Source organism: Solenopsis invicta, chromosome 10 (assembly GCF_016802725.1).
Source record: "Solenopsis invicta isolate M01_SB chromosome 10, UNIL_Sinv_3.0, whole genome shotgun sequence".
NCBI lineage: Eukaryota > Metazoa > Arthropoda > Insecta > Hymenoptera > Formicidae > Solenopsis > Solenopsis invicta.
This window is the reverse complement of record NC_052673.1, coordinates 6170262-6188818: the sequence shown is the minus strand read 5'-3', so window position 1 is coordinate 6188818 and position 18557 is coordinate 6170262. Positions and strand designations below refer to the sequence as shown.

Below are 18557 nucleotides of genomic sequence, written 5' to 3'. Positions count from 1 at the left end.
TAAAATGCTTACATCATTATTTATATGTTTTTTTATTTATTTCTATAATTTTATTTATTTCTATCATTTAAAAAAAGCTAAAAATATGATATTGATCTAAAGTCGGTAATTTTAAGAATTTAAATCAACAATGTATTAAGCGCTGTCGCTTCACATCAATTAACTCAGGATATCAGATGCACTATTTTTAAATATGTTTGTAGAGGGATAAAGCAGGGAAAGAGAGTTCAGATGAATGGTTTCGGGATGCTAAATTAAAACATTCTTAAGCCTCTCACTTCGGGGTGCTTGATTAAAGTGAGTTTCCTTTCCTCTTACTTAAACATGCAAGTGTAATAACATCTACCAATCTTTGGGTATTATTGAACATGCACATCCGGTGCAAGAACATTAGAAACTTGTGGACATATTGCTGGCGTTTTATAGTATTTAGGTTGCAAGATGCGAAAATAGTATCAAAAATACATTAACCATGTTATTCGATAACATATCTGATAATGGTAATAGAATGCTAAAGAAAAACTTTGACCATAGAATTGAAATAGTTCCAGATTAAGGTATACACGAGTTACATACTTGTACAAGTGTATAACTCATGTATATTCCAAATATTCCATATTGTGAGAGACAAGGGAACGTATTTGAATCAAGCACCCCGAAATAAAATACGAAGAAACTTATTTGAATCAAGCACTCCAAAGTGAGAGGCAAAGATGCTTTAATTAAGCATCTTACAGCCATTCATCTTCACTCTCTCTTCGTACTCTAACCCTCTATAAACAATTTCAAACTAGTTCATACAGATCCTAAGTTAATTAATGTGAAGTGACAGCGTTCAAATGTTACTTTAAATCCTTAAAATCATCGATTTTAAGTTAGTATTATATTTGCAGCTCTTGATTTAAAATTATACACAGAAATAATCCAAAAACGTATAAATAAGCATGCATCTTACTTATTGAAAATAAAAAAGTGTGACATTAGACACTTTTGACAAGTAGCGTCTCGTAAAGGTTAAATGGTCAATTGTGACCATGGAGACTTCACCAGGATGACAAGATCTACAACATATTAAATTTTCAGCCAGTTCTACCAAAAACCAATTTTCATAAAAATTGTGCAAAATCCTTTTTCCACAATTTAATATAAATTTTCCCCATATTTTCTTTTACATAAAAAGAATTTTATTATCTCAAATTGTATTATTTTATAAATAGCTCTCATCCAAATTTTTTGTTTTTTTAAAAAGTTTTGGAATTTTCATATTTAATTTATTTTACTTCTTTATAAATAGTTTTAATGTCATCTTTATAGACTAAATAGTCCTATTTTATTTAGGAAACAAAAATAGATCAGACTCAGAGTGTTCAATAAAATTTGTTGGAAAAGTATTTTTAATAAACATTTATTAAAAATAAAAATTTATTAAAAATAAAAATTTATTAAAAATAAAGTTTTTGACGTTTCAACATAAAAATAAAATTGTAACGCTGGTACTTTTCCGGTGCGGCGGGAGTATCGGGATATCTTTCGGTGCGTTGGGATATCATGATCGGTTGCGCGGATGTGCTCGCCAGATGCTAGGGTTTTTCGGTAGTAATGAGAACTCCGTGTTGAGTACTATAATACAAACGTAACAATATATTTATCAGATGTAGTTGAAATACACAAGTAATAATAAGGCACCGGAGTGCTCGGTTAAACAATAATCGGACCCGCGCAAAATAAAAGAACGACGATTGGTCGGGCCGGACAAAATATAATTCGGGTAACTTAATATTTAAACAAAAGAACGGATTCGGATAACTAAAGAAACGGATGGACTGGTATTATGCGCTATGCGCTCGGAGGTAATAATCGGAGTCGCCGTAAAGCGGCTAACTTAAAGTGCGGTTAAACGGGCCGTGATTGGCTCGCGCGACGGACGGTCGCGATCGTGGAATCGGCGGCGCGCGGTGCAGCGGACGGTTCCGCGATACGCGAGAGTGGCCGACGTTAGAGACCTAAGTGGTTTCACTCTGCGGGGTGTTGTCACCCTGTGGGGAGCAGGTTTACGGATTGAGCCGGAGGACGGCGTCGAGTAGTATTCTCGACGACGGTGTTGGTCTCGAGAATCTTCGAGAACGGACTTGCGGGACGGACGGTTCCTATTGGCCGAGAATACCCAGCCGCGGAAACGACGAGTATTCCCATCGGGGACGGAGGATGGGATCGGCCGAGTATTCCCAGCTGTTATGACCGACGAGTATGCCCGTCGCGAGGAAGTTAGAACGAGAATGCCCGTTCCCGAGGAAATGCTTGAGGATACCCGGCGCAGGAGCGGAGTAGGTGCGAGATCGGTGGCTCGGAGCGATCTGATCTCGGCTGCCCGCTGCCGGTTTATATAGCGGTCCGCGCGGTCGTACGTACCAATCAGCGCGCGCGGTTGGGCCGGCCGGAGTGGGAACGCTTGCCGAACGCGGCGCGCGGCACGCATGGTAGCGCGTGATCGCGGCAAGCTTAGCCGAGCCCGTGCACGTGCTCGGTCTTACGCGTTGTGTTCGGCGTTTAGATCGGAGTGGCGGTGCGGTGGAGGGGCGTAACGTTACAAAATATAAAAGTAATCATATTCTTAGTATAACATAATCAGTACATAATCACAGTAAAATTTAAAGAAACAATAAATTTTTAATAAAATGATTATAAAAAATAAATTTTATATATTAAGAATAAACTATAGATTTTCAGTGACATTACATATTATTACTCCCTATTATTTTCAGTGACATTACATATTATTACTCCCTATTAATTGCTTGTGGAATTATTTATGTAGTAGTCCGTTTTTTAATGGCTCTAATATACCAATATACAATAGCTGACAATTATTATAAGGCATTTTTACTTTGAACACTTCAGAATATTTTTAAGGTACATTTTAGTTTAATTACGTACTTCCTCATTGTTTTTAAATTTGAGCCTATTATAACACAAACGTACACTTGAGTATTTTTTTATATTTAACTTATCATTCAGCTTACATTCGAGTTATACGAAAATAAACAATAACACGCGTTTTATTAATACGTCTTTTCAAGCAAAATTTTCATATCAAAATATTTCTTCGATAAATCAATTGTCACTCTAGAGTGCGGAACATTAGAGATATCATTTTATATTTCTTGTTTAACGATAAACAAGGATAAAATAATAAATATTTTTGAACGCAGAAAAATTTTAAATTAGAAACATTTTAAACAATAGATAATTAAAAATATATAATTTTATAACAAATATTGTGTCTTTTTTAAATTAAACCAATTTTTAACTTTTACTAGCCACATAGAGATATTACATATAGAGTAGAGAAGCCAGCCTCAAAAGTGACCCGTTGATAGAAAGAGACAGAAAATGGGAGTTTTAGTCTATCTCTCTCTTAATGGTATAGTTATAGCTAGTATAACAAAGACAAGAATATAGGTCCTATCTTCTCTCTCTTTCTAACGGGGGGACATTTCCACTTACAGATCTGTTTATGGCTCCTCTACTCTATATGTAATATCTCTATGACTAGTCAACGTGAAGTCACTTACATCTGAGCCAAATTTGCCGCGCATACATCGATACAGTACATGTCAAAATTACATAGTTTCACCAATTATTATTATCATTTTACTTTTTAATTATATAGTATAAGATTGAAACTAAGTAAAATTACAGTTGAAAACCATCTCATTACGGTGTATTCTTTAATAGAAGCATAAAACACGAATGACCCCACGTTGGCTAGTGAGAAACAAAAAATTACGTTGGCTAGTAAGGGTTAAATTTATTTTTGGGCTAGCTATATTAGTCACCACTTGTCTTCTTCTATCGAATATGCTGTGCGTCACATTATACAGAGTGTCCTAGACTAATGTATAAAGATTATCACGATGAGGTAGAAGGGATCGAGATAAATAAAAAAATCTAATACTATTTTGCAATATTTGCAATAATTTTCGAGTAATAAAATATTAAAGTCAAACGAATAAGAGCGCGCGGAGTGACAAGCGGTCGCGCGGTGCGGGGGCATGAGGAAGCAATGTGGTGCCAAGCTATCCTTCCCCCTTGCCGCGCGCCATTTACCGTAGCCTACAGTCGGGCCGCGGTGGGCGGTCTTACGGCTCAGGCGAGTGATCGCTTGTCTCTCTGCGCGTTTTTATTTGTCTGACTTTAATATTTTATTACTCAAAAATTATTGCAAATATTGCCAAATGGTATTAAACTTTTTGATTTATCTCGATTTCTTCTATCTCATCGTGATAATCTTTATACATTGATCTGGGACATCTTGTATAATTCATTTTATAAATCGCATTCTAAGTAATAAATATTTTATTTCTATGAGTCTAGAATATGTTAAACAACACTTTAACGAATATATGCATTCGTTCAAATATATGTAAAAGTTTTAATATAAAATATTGATTATTAACATAGTTATTTAATAAAGTAAAACTAGGTGCCTCCTTCTCTTTTATATATCAAAATAAAGCCAAGTATATTTGTGTTCATATCTTTATGGTTGTGAATCGATAATTGGTTCTTATATTTAATTTTATGTTTTCTATATTTAGTTCTATGCTTTAATTCTTACACACTCATTTTGATGTTTAAAAGTACACATTGGGGTATCGGGAACTCTGTTTATATTTATTATCGAAACTCCTATAAAAATGGACATATTTCAATTAACTTTTTTCAGTTGATGGAGAATCGATCGAGAAACAGGCTCATTCCAAATCGGATTATTTCATGGCCCAAATCGGACGATCCTATTTTTATCGACTTTTAGATAAAATTTTAAAAGATTTTAATATATTTTTCTTAGTATTGAGTAAAAACGAGCGATTTAACTGCCAAATCAAGATTTTTTTCAGTCAAAAATAAACATTTTATTTAAAAAAAGGAAATTAGTTTATATAATTAGACGTTTCTTACAAGGAACACTAGGCAACCCGAAAATTCAAAAAAATCTGAAACTTTGTGTACAAATAAAGGAGTTTATCCATAACACAAAAATATTTTTTGTTGGTGCCCAATCTCAGTTTTAAGGGATGAAAAACCACTTTGAAAATAATCGGTTTTTTTCTTTCAAAGCATATATCATCGAAACTATAAAAGATAGAGGAAAATATTTTAAATAAAAGTTAAATAGCTCGAAGAGTACTTTATAATAGTAACAAAAAAAATTTAAAAAAATTTTTTTTATGCGTTTCCCCACCACTTACATTTGTTTTTAAAAATTTTTAAATATTTTAATGACAGATTTATAGCTTATTTTTATACAAATCTAACCATATATAATAAAATGTCTTTCCGATGTACCATTTTTGACAAAATAATATCAAACTCCTTATATATACGCTATACATGCAGATTTATCTCATACATTTCTCTAATTACGCAAAAAAGCGTTGAAGGCAAATCAGTATAGTACTGTAAGATTGTTCGTCTCGAGTTTATTCTATGACCGACTGACCAGTGAAAAGATGTTTTCGACTTTAAATCTCGACTCGACTTTACGCGATTAGCTGTGATCACTTCCTTCGTCCTGAGAGCGTAGGGATGAAAAGGATAGATCAATAAATGCTCACTCGTACCGAACAATGCAATCACTGTATTATCAATACAAATATTTCGACCCGACAGAATAATACAGCAACAACAGACTCTCGCGCGAAACGTATACGCTTGACGCCGGCAGAACTGAGAGTGCCCGCTCTGTCTTGCTTCGGAAACGAACGTCTCTGGAACAGGCGCGTTGCTCCTTCAAATCGGAGCACTACGTAATCTTTGATGAATGCGTGCGCTGTATGACTGCTGTACAGTGGCGCCATCGGCTATCACTAGCGTACTCCTTACAATTCGGCCCTCCTACCGAACTTAGTTTCTAAGTTCATACATTAATCACTGTAAATTACGAAGGCACATGATACATGAAAGGCTTCATTAAGGTTACAAAATTCACACAGGTACACCCAAGGACTTTGATTCTGTCCATGGGGAAATTTTCCCAACTGAGAAGTCACTATCTTTCTACATACTTACAGTTCATGATTAACGTAATGACCAATAAGCTCTAGGCGTTTCATTAATGAACTGTGAGTATGTAGAAAGTGGTGACTTCTTAGTTTGGAAAATTTCCCCATGGACAGAATCAAAGTCCTTGGGTGTACAACAAATTAATTTCATTTAGTTCAGATGTCTTATACCAGGCGACTCGAGGATCGAGATACTTATTAAGATTTTTACAACTTATTCTCTACGATTTTATATTTTTTCAGTTTGGGTGAAATATGCTATCTCAAAATTGCGAAAATTTATTTACTTACCATCTAATGACTTACATGCTAATAATTTACACTTAATGACTCGAATGGAAACTTGTTTTAGTAAAAAATTTAAACGTTATATATTTTCTTTTTTTAACATCAATCACTCGCCGGAAGAATTGGCTTCACCCAAGGCTTAATTCTGTCCGCCAAAAAAATGGTGTTGAGAGGACGAGATGATAGATTAAATTCCGGAATATCATATCGGTTATTTCCTATGATTTTAGCTATGTTGTACCCTGTGCATCTACAATAATTACACGCATAGCAACAGGAAATTAAGATTCCTATTGCTATGCATAGCGGACTCGAATTCCGCATACGCTAGAAATATCGAAAGACGCTGATGGTCTGTCGGGCTTCCGGCCCGCAATACCATCGCGCTGCGCCAGCTAATGCTGAGTCGCTTTCCGGTATTCGGATTTCGGCTAAGCGTGGGAGCTGCATGCCGCAAGGAACACGATTGGCCGAACCAAACGACGAATTTCCGTATAAATATCGCGACAAAATCGGAAAGCGACGGAAGAGTTTGACAAACAGCTATCTGGTGTGTTACTCGCCGTGCGTGACTTACACGTCGAGCTTGTAACACAATCCGGAGATAACAGCCGACCTATATATACCGGGCCGTCCGGGAAGAACAAGCAAACGAGCGACATATATAATCATACTACACGTGTAACGAGGGCAATACTGAAGAAAATACATTATCTTAACGTTGGAACGAGCTAGTGTTGTATTTTCGATCACCGAGCGGCCTTTCCTACGAGTCCTAACTCCTAAGGCGCTGAAAAGATCCCGATATACCTACCGACGTCTCCGGAGCCATCACCGGGGCACAACATTAAATTTGGTGGCAGCGGTGGGATCACGCTTAAGAAGACGGTACATCCGCAAGTCGTGACGACGACAACCGAGCGGAAGCGCCGGGAAGCAGCACACCCAACAACAGAGACAATACCTGCGAGACCACAACGGGAAGCAGAGGACCCAGTGTCACAGAAAACGTCAACAAGAACGAGGTATCGCCGACCTATCTCAACAACCAGAGTAACGTAAGCCGAGCCAGCTGAGGAGAGGCAGATAATCAGCACTCGACAACATGCGAGCGACCACGATGATTTTATTGTAAGTTAGAAAATTCTTTTGTAAATGCCCAGAAGGAAACGCGCTCCTGAAGGGACACGTAACGACGAAAAAGCAAACGACGTTAGGTCAGACTCATCATCGTCCTCAATAGAAATCGCGGCAACCGCGTTAGAAGATATTCGCGACGCAGTTAATAGAGTGTAAAACGAAACGGCGAGCGAGACAGACGACACAGACTTCGTTATAACAACTAGAGAATTCCCTGTAAAATTACACGATTTTAGTTTACTAAATATGGACGGACAAGCCGGTACTTCGACACAACAGACCGACGCCACAACGGCACGCTCTCCCGTCGGAACGTCGAGGAAATTAACTGCTAATGTAGCAGAAAATGATACAACTCAACAATACGCCGAGCCCGAAGTAACGCCAAGAACAACTTACGATTTGCCAATAACAGAAAATTTCCTAATGCATGAACTATTGCGCGAAATAAGGGAACTTCGGGTATCTTTCACGGGAACCGTACCCGAAGCCCGCGGTATCCCACCTAGGGACATGAACCAAGAAACAAGGAGTTTCCATAATCACGCCCGCGAACTTTCTTATGGCCGATCTGTGTACGATATCAGAAATCAGAGAGGATCAACGGTTAATTTCTTAACGTTAAAAGACGCTCAAAACATGATCCCAGATATAGACGGAACTTCCCGAGATCGCGTAAAAGAATTTATAAATGCTAGCTCATATGCTATGAAAAATATTCACCCAGCAGAAGAGCAATCATTGCTTGAGGCCATGATCTGCACGAAATTTAAGGGAAAGGCGATGACGGATTTTCAAACACGGGATATAAGAAGTTACGAACAATTAAAAAGAGAGCTAGAAAACGAATATTTAAGCAAACGAAGCACAGCGCATTTACAAATCGAATTTAATTCACTAAAACAAAAAAGTGGAGAAAGCGCGCAAGACTTCGGACGCCGAGTAGATAAATTGGCAATGGATCTGTACGAATCAATGGAAGAGGGCAAGAAGCACACTCAAGATCAACAACAAGCCATTTTAGAAAGCAGCTTTAGAGAACAAGCCCTCCATAATTATCAAACCGGATTGCACGAGGACATCAAGCTCCTCGTACGCGCACAGCGATATCCGACGCTAGCTGAAGCGATAACCGGCGCAACGGCCGAGGAAAAAATTAAAGGCCCAAGCAATTGCAATTCGAAGTTTTATCCAAGGAATAGATCAGAGTTCCAAAAACAGATCCCCTCGTATAGAACACCGCAATGCAAAAAATGCGGAAAAACCGGACACTACGGATAAGACTGCCGTAGTAACCGATATGCAAACCGCTTCTCATTACCGAGACCGGAAAATCGCTCTCACATAAATACTTTTGAAAAATATTGCAATCATTGCAAGAAGAAGGGGCACACCCGCAAGGAATGTTGGTGGCTAAACAATCAAAGAGGCACCGCAACGAAAGAAACAAAAACGTATCAAAACGGTAAAAATAATAAAACAGAAAAAATACGAGCCATAAAAAACTCGGGTGCACAAAGCAGCGAAGAAGAAGAGAAGGAAGAGACAAATAAGATAACGTCGCGCAACGCCGCCGCGTATCGAGTCTCACACATGCGACATGCGCCAAGGGAAGATACCTGGCTGGATATGATATCACTGCCTGTACGAGAGGCCAAAAGAAATCACATTGCTTTCTTATTCGACACAGGAGCAACAATCTCGATTATAAAATTGAAGACATTAAAAGATGAGACTATAATACAAGATGAAAAAATAAAACTAACTGGGATAACAGGCAATTCAATTACTACACTTGGGAAAACGTATCTACATATACATGTACAAGATGCAAAAATAAGTCACCCAGTATACGTAATTAAAGACAACGAACCTCTAGAGTACGACGGAATACTCGGGGCCGATTTTGTCAGGAAAAATAATATGACATGCGATTATGGATCAAGAAAAGTGACCATTGGCAAAACAAGCTTTAACTTATTTTCATATCGAAGGATAATACTAAAACCACGAAGCGAAACTATCGTACAAGTATCAACGAATCAAAATAAAATTGGTATAATCAAACAAGAAGAATTAAAAGCAGGAGTCTATATCGGATGCTGCTTGGTAGAACCAAATGAGTTCACGTGCCCCGCGAGTATATTAAATACTACAGAAGAGGAAATAGATATCCAAGCACCACAGGTAAAAATTGAGGAATTAAAGATCGCCAAACCGCTCACAAAATTAACGAAAAAAGGAAAAAAATTTGATTGGACGAACGATCAACAGAATGCATTTGATGCATTAAAAAATAAACTGATAACGGCACCCGTACTGAAGTATCCAGACTTCAACGCGGAGTTTATCGTCACGACGGACGCATCAGATTACGCCATTGGAGCCGTACTCTCGCAAGGGATCGTAGGTCAGGATCAGCCGATCGCGTATGCAAGCCGAGTGATAGCAATCAGTACAGAAAAACGCTCATATATTACACTTTATCAAAACAACTTAAATACATGTAAAAATATAAATAGAAAATACTTATGCGAAGAAAACTTTTCAATACTACGCATAAACACAAGTCAACATGTGAGATAGAGATATACGTAGAAAATAAAGTACAAAGCGACAATTGCGAAATAAGATACATAACTTCTAATAACACAATTTGGATACCACTAGGTAATCCGCATTCAGGGTTATATTCGACAACAAGAAAACAATCAATAATAATCCAATGTAAAGACCACGGGAAAATAAAGAAAACGATTGAAAATACAGGTAAAATCACATTAAAAAATAATTGCAAATTAATAACACACGAGGTAACACTACAATCACCTAAAATATTAAACGAGACAAAAATTGAGGCATACATGCCAGATTACAATATTTCATTACCAAAAGAAATAATACAAGAAAAAATGAATATGTCTCAAATAAAAATAGAAAAAATAGTGCAAGACCATCCAAAATTAAAAAATTTAGAAGCTAAGTTAAAAGAATTAAATGAGGGTCTTGACACTCCGTATTTTCAATCAAAAAACTTTATTTACCCTATGCCAACAAGCGGCGTTACCATGTTGATAATTGTAGCAGTTGCAATAGGGATAATACTACATACTGTAAAAAGGAAACGGAGCAAAAAGAGAAAAACGTTAGAATACGAAAGCAAGCATTATAATACTTTACCTAGATCAATTTTAAAACGCACACAAAGCACGCGTTTCTAGATACTCAACAAACTAAAAATATTAAACTGATCTAATATATTTTATAAAATAATGGTACAAAACTACGTGCCTCCGTTTTCTTTCCCGGCGTGGGAGGGGTGTTAAAAGCGAAAAACTCCTTTTCCTCGTTTTTCTTTTCCGGCGGGGGAAGAGTATTGTACTCTGTACATCTACAATAATTACACGCATAGCAACAGGAAATTAAGATCCTATTGCTATGCATAGCGGACTCGAATTCCGCATACGCTAGAAATATCGAAAGACGCTGATGGCTTCCGGCCCGCAACACCATCGCGCTGCGCCAGCTAATGCTGAGTCGCTTTCCGGTATTCGGATTTCGGCTAAGCGTGGGAGTTGCATGCCGCAAGGAACACGATTGGCCGAACCAAACGACGAATTTCCGTATAAATATCGCGACAAAATCGGAAAGCGACGGAAGAGTTTGACAAACAGCTGTCCGGTGTGTTACTCGCCGTGCGTGACTTACACGTCGAGTTTGTAACACAATCCGGAGATAACAGCCGACCTATATATACCGCGCCGTCCGGGAAAAACAAGCAAACGAGCGACATATATAATCATACTACAAGTGTAACGTGGGCAATACTGAAGAAAATACATTATCTTAACGTTGGAACGAGCTAGTGTTGTATCTTCGATCACCGAGCGGCCCTTCCTACGAGTCCTAACTCCTAAGGCGCTGAAAAGATATACCTACCGACGTCCCCGGAGCCATCACCGGGGCACAACAGCTATAAGGACGGGCCACTTAAAATTCTCTTTTAATTTACTGCTTGAGCCGGATTTTCTCCTCGTGTCTCTGATACGAACAAAATCTCCCTCTTGATAAATGGAAGGCTTCAGCAAATGCCTATCCCTATACATTTTATTATATTTACGCAAACGTTTGGTAGACTATTTTTGAGGCTTGAGCCCGCTTAATGTTGCAATCTGTGTCGATGTCAATTAAAGTTTTTGTGAATTTAGCCAATGCTGTATCTGAATGATTCAACTGACCTTGTCCGAAAACTATCTTCGCGGGCAAGGTTTTATTGAAGAATGGAAAATATTGCTTATTACGTATTGTAATTTAAGTATTGGATCTTTCCACACAGATTGCTCGTTAAGTAACTTTGTTAAAGAAGACTTTATAAACCATTTAAACCTCTCTACCATGCCGTTCGCTCAGGGAGCGGCGACGTCCACGATGTTTGACTTGATTCTGTGTGATAAATTCATTAAATTCCTGAGAGGTGAAGGCTGTGCCTCGATCAGTTACAAGCTCGGAGGGATTGCCAAATATCGAAAACATTTGGCTCATTATACAAATCGTTTATTTCGATGTTGTTGATTTGATAGGGTTGACCCATGAAAATCGCATAAATGCATCAACCAAAATCAATAGATGTTTAACTCCGTTAGGCGTTTCGGATAACGGCCCGAAGTGGTCCGCATGTACAATTTGCATGAGTTTCGTCGGTGCTGGATAGAGTGAGATTTCACCCTCAAAATGGTTCGTTGCCTCATTAGACATAATGAAAGGAAGGCAGTTTTCAATATGATCACAAATCATGCGCTTCCTCATAGACGAAAACCAATAATTACTAATTATGTCGTTTAACGTTTTCTCGAAACCGACGTGTGCAACGTCGTCATGATGCGTACGGATGAGTCAAGATCATGGTTTCCGGAATCACGAATTTTAACTAATCTTCAATTTTTTTATATACTAAACCGTCCACTAACGCGAATTTTGGATTATCTTTGTATTCAAGAGCGTTGCTGATTTCCTTTATTTGGGCCTCGGACAATTGGCGGAACTCCAACTCTCTCTCAAGCGGCAGTTCGCCGATATATCCGACACGGTTCAGAGCGTCCACGTAGCGCATTCTTGCGCCCGAGCGATGCATGACTTGGAAATTATAACTTTTGAAGAGCAAGCGTCCATTGAGCGATTCTTGTATTTAAATTGGTTTTATTGACTGCATATACGATAGCATTGCAGTTCGTCACTATGGTGAATGTCAGACCGTATAGATATAAATAAAATCTCTCGATGGCACAAACAATAGACAGCATTTCCAGCTCATAACTGTGATAATTTTTCTCGGCTTGGTTAGTAGTCTGACTGAAGAAAGCAGTAGCTGCCCATTAATTATCTTTTTGCCTTTATACAAGAATGTCACCGAGGCCGACGCTGCTTACATCCGTGTGTAGTTGCGTTTCCGCGTGCGGATCGTACAACGTTAACAACGGCGACTGCGTGAACTCCGATTCGAGCGTTTCGAATGATTCGACACATTTTTTGTCAAACGTAAATTCTACATCTTTCCTTAGAAGATTCTGTAGCGGCTCGGCTTTTATCGCAAAGTTTCTGATGAACTTGCGGAAGTAGCTCGCGAAGTCTAAGAACCGTTGCACCTCGTGTGACGTGGTCGGTTGTGCGTATTTGCAAAACGCTTCCGTATGCCTCTTACTCAGAGTGATTCCGTTATGCGTAATCTGTATCCCAAAAACTCTATGTCTCTGTTTAAAAATTTACACTTTCTGAAATTCAATTTAAAGTTGAATTGCTTCAATTTAATCATAATTTTTTTTAGAATTTCTAAGTTCTCTTTTACGGTTTCAGTTGCATTCAATATATTGTCGATATGTACGATTACCTTTTCGGTTCTTATTAATGGTTCGAAAATTTGTAATATTCTTTTCTGAAATTCAGCCGGGGCTTCAGAATATTCAAATGACAAACATTGATATTCATATTGCTCCTCCGGCGTCGCAAACGCGAAATATTTCGTATCATCAACGTAAACTTTCATTTGGTGAAAACCATCTAATAAATCCAAAAACGTAAACACGTATTTACCACCCGTCTTTGACAGGCAGTCTTTAATAATAAGAAACGGATATTTTTGTTTGATTACGCGACTGTTGAGTGGTCTGAGATCTACGCATAATCTGACTTGCCACATTTCATTCTCGCCGGAATCATTCTCGCGCAATAGGGTATATACTGGGTTTTATAACATCGTGCTTTAATAAATTGTCAATAATTTTTCGTATTTCCAATTGTTCTGAGTATGCGAATCGTAGCGGTGCATATGCGTATACGAAACCATTTTTGATCGGGACTCCAACCGAATAATCGTTTGCAGTTGTTTTGAAATTCATGTTTTCGACTTCGGCAATCACGTTAACTGTTCTATTTTTTGCTTCGGCATCAAAATTTATCTGCGATTCAACGACTATTTGTTCAGGCGTTTCCGTCGTGATCTGCGGCTCAATGTGAGCGAACTCGTCAAAAATATTTACTTTTGTTATCGACTTGGTCTCTCAGACCTTTTGAAGATTGTAGGAAAGCTTTTCATCGGCCACGAAATCATCACGCCCGAATAACAAGTCGCCGACAAATGCCTGATCCTCGACAACAAAAAAATTGACGGTGAATCTTCTCTTCCCGAAAGCCGACAACGTTAATTCAGAAAATGAGACTTCAACAATTTTTAACATATTATTCAAAATGCTTTTTAATCTTTTCGTCGGGGGGAGGAGCTTTACCGAATTTGACTCTCTATAATCTTTATAATGTTTATTTTTAATGATTGACACGGGACTGCCGGTATCTATTAACGCGTGCAAGTTAAACGGTTTATTGTTGAGGCTACTTATCTGGACGCAGAGCTCGTGCATTTCTAGCCAATCGTTGTCCACCGTAACGATGACGACCTCCTCCTCCTCTGCTGGGTCCTCGATCACCGCTGCGGTTACGGCAAGAGGTAAGGAATTAGCGATGTCTTTTTTGTTTGCAGTAGAAGCACGAAGGCTCCTCCCTGCACTCCTTATGAACGTCGCCTCCTTTGCCACAATTGCGGCACGATCGTTTCTTGGCGTCCTTCAGTTTCGGTGTACCTCCTGGCGCGTTCGGCTGTTTCTTGACGTCGACGGCACCCTCGGCGACGCACCTCATTTTCCGCAGAAATCGTGCGAGTGGTTGATCGGCCAATGTGAGCGTCGATGCTCCGTATGTGATACCGCCGATGAGCAGATGTATTTTCTCGCGCATTGTAAGGTTAATTTTGTTCATAAGCGCCATTTTGGCCACCGCGTATTCATCGAATGTCTCTTTTTTCAAAATCCATTTTTTGGCCTCGAGTTTCTTTAGTGTACAATACGCTAGTTTGCCACATTCAAACATTACCAACATTTTGACTTTGAGTGCGCGCTACGACTCCAGGCATCTGACTCCAAAGAGTCATACCATGTCTTAGCAATCTTCATCAGCTTGCTCGAAGCCGCGAGCCATCCGAGGCTGCATGGATTTCGGCGACCCTATCCAATCGCCGGATCCATACAGTCACGTTTGTTCCTGAAAACTCCGGGATCTGAGTTGCTAGCCATTGAGCGGGTTTGCTGATGGGCAACCGCTCCGTGTGCCCGTTATTTGCTCGTCGCGAGTTTTCCGTCGGCAAGTTTGTGGCTGCGTTGTCTCGTTCCGTACGGTCGTTATTTGATTGTCACGGGGTCTCTGTCGGCAAGCTTGTCATCGTGTCCTTTTGCTTCTGCGTTGAGACATTGAATTCGGCTGTGACTTCGCTTCCGACTCGACTCGTGTTGCTTTTCACCTGTTACAGTCGCAGTGTGACGTCCGTCATGAAGCGCTGCTAATTCTGCAACATTGATCGTTGTATCTGCTGTATTGCTTGTATTAGCTGTATGAACGCGTTTTCCGTTGGTGGTACTGAATCGGTGGGCGGTGCCGTTGTCTCTTTCGAGGAGCCAGCTTGATTGCTTGTTTCTTTTCCTTGCTAGTCGCTCGGCCCTGATATATCTCCTAACTTGCTTGGGCCATGTTGGTTTAAATGTTTCTGTATGCTTTTAATCAGTGCGGCTCAATTGCTCGAAATAGGCAAGCGTTATCTGTAAACTTCGTCTTGCAAATCTTGGAGAAAAACATCTTTCCAACTCGTTATGACCATTCTGCTTCGCTTATTTTTTTTGTTTAGGTCTCTTGGTCGATTTGAACTTTTTTGAAACTTTATTCAAACGCGCACCAATCACGCGTGATATTACTTCGCGGCAACGCTTTCCATCTCTATCACGCTTGTTGCACGTGACGTCTCGGATTTCTCCGCGTTTTACGCGCACCGTCTTTATCTCGGGAATGCGACTCGTTTTCTTTAAGTTTCGACACTGTATTTGCGATATATTTTGATTAGCGTACATTTTGGCACTCGACATAAACAATAATTTGTTACAACGGCGGGCAACGTGGTCTCTATCCCATTTCTGAGCTGTAAGATTGTTCGTCTCGACTTTATTCTATGACCGACTGACCAATGAGAAGAGATCTCCGACTTTAAATCTCGACTCGACTTTATGCAATTAGCTGTAATCACTTCCTTCGTCCTAAGTGCATAGGGGTAGAGAGGATGAATCAATGATGTAGAATGCTCACTTGTACCGAACAATGCAATTACTTTATTATCAGCACAAGTATTTCGATTCGACAGAATACTACGGCAACGACAGACTCTCAAGCGAAATGTGTACGTTTGGCGCCGGCAGAACTGAGAGTGTCCATTCTCTGTCCTGCTCCGGAAACGAACGTTTCTGAAGCAGGCGCGTTACTCCTTCGAATCGGAGCACTACGTCATCTTTGATGGATGCGCGCTCTGTCTTTTAACCGCGTGCACCCGTATGGCTGCTGTACGGTGGCGCCATCGGCTATCACTACCGTGCTGCTTACAGTACCACAGTATATACAGTAGCGACAGTAGTTGTCGGCTTCTTTGATGTCAATGGTCCTCGATCACGTGACTGTCAGCCATTTTGAGGATTGTATAGGAGGGCTGAATTTAAACGACAACAAGAGACAATATTTTGTAAACTACTTTTACAATTCAGATAAATCCTGTATATAATTTTCAATATACAACTATATATACTAAAATAGATTTATTTTTTTAATGTCAATGTATTTCTGGAATAAATTTGTTCGGTATTTATAATGCGTTTTGAAGTTACTCATAAGTTGTGATTACTATAAACAGAATTTTTATTTTCTTTGCGTTCATTGCCAAAGCGTGCTATGCTTAAGCTTCCCGCGCCTAGTCTTCGCTCGAACGGGTTCGTTATCTTCGCGGCTCTCCGGTAGCCTTCGTGCGCGCTCGGCTCTCGAGACGCTCTCTCTGCAAGAAGCCGTCCGACAAATCGAATCGTTTTTACGCCGGCTGTGAGTAATCTCTCGATTCAGATGTAAGTGCTCGTTCTATTGTGCTCAATTAATAAAAAAAGCTAAGAGAATATCAGTCTCTTCAGGCCACGTTTATTGTGACGGCCTATTTATCACGCAAGTCAACGTGGAGCGCATCTACGGCGCAACCTACAACTTTTGGTCCTTTGAGCCGGATAGCCATACATCCCGAGCACCGGCGAGTTCTCTACATCGTTAGATCTACGCATCAGACCCTGGTCGGCGTAACACATCTCGAGGCTTCCTCACCAACGAAAGCAAGCATAGCCAGCACTGCTACGCAACAGTCAAGTAAGCAGCCAAATCAGTCTCGAAATCGACAACGAATATTCGTGCAGCCACCATTGCCATGCAACAGCCACGTGTGCAGCCATCTCAGCCTTGAGATCCACAACGAACATTTGTGCATACATCTCCTTCGAAACCATCAGACACGCGGTGACTACGACACAAAATCCCAGTCAAGTGCAAGTGCAGTCATCCCTCGCGTCCGCCGCCATTCTCTGTACAGCCGTGCCATCTGCTCCTCGCCATTCAAGTGCAAGGACGGCCATATTGGCGGTACGATCTTGTTGTCGACTCAACGGACGACGACAGCCATATTGACGATCTCGTTGTTAAGCGTGAGAACAGCCAATCGGCTACGATCTCATCACCAAGCAGTAAGCCTGGCCATATTTCAAACGGCTCGTGCTCATTAACACTACCGAAACATCGGATTCTCATCGAACGAAGGGTGCGACCACGAGGTTTCGTCTGTCACGAGGACGGCTTCGACGACGTCAACCCAGCAGCGGCTTTCTCCGCTATTACGAATCCTGACAACGACAAGCAGCGGCGGCCATTCGTCGCAGATTTTCGCATCATCAGCGACCTTCCAGTTACCGACCGAGACGATCGAGAACGGCCGTCAGGACCGGACACTCTCGCGCGCGCGTGCGCGTAGATAAGGTAGGGAAGACTGTTATTCGTGTCGTTGCCAATTCATTGTAATTTTACAATATGCCCGAGGATCTCGCGGCTCTTAAGCGTCAACGTACGACCTTGAAAGGTTCGTGTACGCGTATCAAAACGTATGTTGAGGGGATTGCGGCCCCAAACCCGGCGATACTCGCGCAGATTGAGGAACGCAAACTTAAGTTAGATCAATTTTTCGCGGAGTACAACCAATTGCAATGTAAGATAGAGGCGCTAGACGAAAATGAGGCAAGCGACCGCGTTCTCTTTGAAGAACACTTCTATGCGCTATCGTCAAGAATGCGTGAAATATTAAATTCGACACGTACTGATCGCGACCTCGCGAATCCATCGCCTTCTCCTTCGACTTCTCGTGAAAGTAGCAATCACCGCAATTCAGAATCGCATACGAACATTCGGCTTCCTTAATTAAATCTCCCGGTTTTCTTTGGCAAGTACGACGAATGGTTTCCATTTTATGATACATTTTATTCGGTTATTCATTCTAACGCGAGCCTCAGTGACATTCAATGTTTTCAGTACTTGCATGCATCATTGACGGGCGACGCAAGCAGTGTCGTCAATTCATTGGAAATTTCGGGCGCTAATTATATGGTCGCGTGGAATTTACTA

General features: G+C 40.2%; 1 protein-coding gene across 2 annotated transcripts in view; it reads left to right on the top strand.

The window, feature by feature from the left end:
* The window catches only part of LOC105197019 (sodium- and chloride-dependent GABA transporter 1), a 269127-nt gene that overhangs the window by 37553 nt on the left and 213017 nt on the right, over positions 1 to 18557 (top strand). The gene's annotated exons all lie outside the window — the stretch shown is intronic.